This window comes from Eurosta solidaginis, chromosome X (assembly GCF_040869045.1).
Source record: "Eurosta solidaginis isolate ZX-2024a chromosome X, ASM4086904v1, whole genome shotgun sequence".
Classification (NCBI taxonomy): domain Eukaryota; kingdom Metazoa; phylum Arthropoda; class Insecta; order Diptera; family Tephritidae; genus Eurosta; species Eurosta solidaginis.
This window is the reverse complement of record NC_090324.1, coordinates 202,560,493-202,564,297: the sequence shown is the minus strand read 5'-3', so window position 1 is coordinate 202,564,297 and position 3,805 is coordinate 202,560,493. Positions and strand designations below refer to the sequence as shown.

At 40.5% G+C, this 3,805-nt stretch overlaps 1 pseudogene; it reads right to left on the bottom strand.

The window, feature by feature from the left end:
* Nucleotides 1-926: 926 nt before the first annotated feature.
* Nucleotides 927-3,572, bottom strand: LOC137235373 (general transcription factor IIH subunit 3 pseudogene; annotated as a pseudogene).
* Nucleotides 3,573-3,805: the final 233 nt, after the last annotated feature.

Below are 3,805 nucleotides of genomic sequence, written 5' to 3'. Positions count from 1 at the left end.
TGTATCCCACGAAGAATGAAAACAGCATAGCTAATCAAATGATGACCTGAGTAGTGTCCAATAGGGTGTAGCCACCCATTATTTATGTTGGTTGGTAGCGAAGTAATAAGGGCAAACAGTTACAAGGAATACATTGACATAAAATTTGAAGCTACTTAGTCCGTTCCACTATATTTTGGAATCTCGAATCAAGTACAATGAGGTGAATAAGAATACTTCGCAACCACTTGGTCACAACTTCAAAAGGTATTAAATGCACCAGAATTGAGTATGTAAGTGTAATTGTCGTTACACGGTGGCATATTTATTGAAATTTCATATACATATGTAAGCTACTGGCGTTTTTTGCCTCGAAAATAGGGGTCCTCATCTGTCTCACTTACCCAGTCAGGTAAAGGTGTCCATAGTAGTTGCTAAAACGTGCCCCTGGGCGTTTTCGACGTCGTCAATTGGAGGTCCCGCCTCACTGAGTGCCATGGTCCCGCCTGCTGCAATATCACTGCATCCTGGCCCCTGTTAACGGTCGAAATTATCATAATTGCATATTTTTTCATTGTGAGCAGTCTACACTTACGCCAAGTATGAAATCCTGGGAGGAACAACTGCTTGGGTACGTATGCAGTAGATGAAGCGACTTCGGCATTGGTAGATCCTTATAAGATTTCACTAATGTTTTCACCACCACGGGGCACTATAATATCGGCATGCGCCATAGATAGTGCAATATAAGTGGCATAGGATGGTTTCACCAAAGTCAAATACTGCTTAAGTACGCCGCTGAGATCACGTCCGCGCTGTGAAATGTCCCTCTTCAGACGTCTGGCCAAACGTATGTCTGCATCGGTATCTACAAACACCTTCATATCTAACAATTTAAGTACTTCTAACCTGTGAATAACCAAAAATAAATATTCTATTGATAATAATTAAACATTAACCGGAAGGTAGTGTAGATAATTAAACCTTTTCTGCTTTTTCAGTTTGACAGGTAGTGGGCCAGGTGTCTTGAAGACAGTGCGGCACGTGGTGCATATGGGACTAAATTTGCAGAATATAGATAGACACACCGAGCAAACATAGCCAATGTCAATTAACTCTCGATGACAAAAACAAGCTGCCCTATAGTCCACTATAGTTGCAGGAGGCAGAACTAACTTTTGTCGCATTTGCGGATCAGGAAGAAAAACCCACAGCAGATATTGCAGTAAACCATCCAACTGCGTAAGGCGTAGATATTGACCACCAGTTATATCACAACCTTGTCGTAATAAACTCATCGTCTTATCTAAAGCACGAACATCAATAGTAATACCTAACCTTTGTGCCGTAAAGAAGACGTTCATGTATGTCATATACTGAGATGTGCATTCGTTGCTGCCTGTTACATCTAAAATGCGGGAATGCATCTTCACTCCGGCAGCGGCATTACGTTGTATGCTAGATATATAGCAAAGCGCCATTGCCATACTGCCAGCCAACATGCTCTCACATGGCACATTCAATTTAGGTGCATTGGTTATATTGTGGCTTAGGCGCTGCTTTATCGTCTTCTGTACCAAACTGAATACTTCATACTGTCCATCTACCTTACGAACATCCAGTGGCTTTCCAGGCATAGGGTAAAGGAAATCAGTTGCATGATGGTGACAGGAAAGAAGAGCCAATTTAATTTGTGAACGTTGCATTAAATGCGCATGTCCAAAAGCAACAATTGCATCCAGAAATTGTGTGAGCAACTGCAGATTTTGTCGCACAATGCGTTGAGATGGACTTGTGTCCAAAATAATCGCCAATAAGCCAAATTTGTTGGAACTTCCTCAGATTTATCCATATTGTGAAGCTGGGGGCTAATTCAAATTCTGTGGATTATCTGATAATGGCCCAAGTGGGATTGGGCTGGCGAATTGATGTATAGGAATTGCCTCGTTAACACAGAGAAGAATTACATAGGATATTTCAATATATTTTCGTGATTCGAATTGCAATGCTTTTAATTATTTTTCTATAATCTCCCAAGGTGTACGCCGGCCCGGTGAAATGAAATAAAAAAAAAATAATAATAATAAGAAATTAGAAAAATTTATAAAATTATCAAAAAGGGAACGATACTCATACTTACCCATCACAAGTTTTTCTTCATAATGAAAATTCATTCAAAAATGTCTCTATACTCATTTCCATGAATGAATGACATTTTGAATGAACGAAACAAGGTTGCCCCACTCGATGACATTTGCTCTTTTCGGTTCTTGCGCTGTATACACATTGCGCGCGATCCCATGGGGCCACAAGTCGGATCCGTGGGATCCAACAAACTCGAATGTTAGTACAAAACTGAAAACAAACGCGCCAGGTTGTATTTCGATAGTTTTTTTTTTACATTCGGCCGTTTTTTTTTTCTTCTTTATTTTTTTTTGATAAAATTTGTAGTTTGAAAATTTGGTGCACAAAACGCAATCAGTATCAACCTTCTTATGAAAAAAGTGAACCACTCGAGACCGAAATAATTTTCGTGGTTTATTTGCATTGTTTTCCTTGTTAAAAAGTTAGTGCAAAATTAAAATGTAAAACATAAACAGAAACATGTCACACTCAATAGTGGTCTCGCTTTCATGATAGGAATTGTTTTTGTGTATTGAAGTTCCGATAAAGTTTCGTCAGTCCTTTTCAGCTTGAAATCCAAGCAAGAATAAAGTAGTCTCATATATGCTTTGGATACTACAACCAAGGGAGAAATTAAAGTTTTTAGAAAAGACTATAAATTTTATGTCGCGTCAGAACTCAGACGCGAGTTTTTCCTAAATAATTTCGTGACATGACCATTATGCCTCATTACGCTGCCAAATTGGCAACACCGCACAGCCGTCTCACTCCAATGAGTGGAAGAGTTATCAGCTGACAGCCCTACAAATTGCCACACTCGATAGTGTAGGCTATTCCCGCCAGGGTTGTGTTGAAATCAACAAACACACCACAATTTGTGATCCTCACACAACATGGCCCAAATCAGCACAAAGAGTGTTCCCACGACGTTGCTTAAACGACCATCTGACTCACCAACTCTAAATTACACGGAGCCGTGAAAATACAAGGGGTAACCCGTGATACCATATTTTACACAAAAATAGCGTATATTACCGCGTATTGCCTGCATTAGGCAAGGACCGAAGAATATAGTTTGTCTCTAGTCGATATTCCATAATTTGATACCTTTATTTTTTTTCACCGTTTTTTTTTTTGATTGTTTTCAATATTAAAATTTTCACTCTGTTGAAAATATTCAACATAATAGAATATACGTTTAGGCGTACTATCCAAATAAAGTTTTTATAAAGTCTAATAGTGGTTTCAACCATCACAAGCATATCATAATCACTGCATGTGCATTCCACATGAATCCCTTATCACGAGTACGCCAACCAATACGTCAGCCAGAGTCGACCCCTGGTCTCCGGCCATTAGCCACCCAACCAACCTATGTAACGATATTACTAAACGCTACCACTTCCAGACATGCCTGGATTTGCATTCAAACGCTCCAAAACCGAGGCGCGCCCCAATGCGTTCACCATCGCTTAACGTCTGTGCACCAAACCGCACGGAGTGAGATTGTGCCCAATTTACCGTGGCATGTCGACTTAGGAGCGACTACGCGCAATACTCATTCACCGCTATTGTTCCAACTGCGCAACAACCATCGAGCTCTCGTGAGGCAACAACAAACCCCCACTGGCTTCAGAAGTGGTCGACTCCCGGACAATTTAGCGGCACCGACTATAACTCGAGCATTGATCGCCATCGCGCC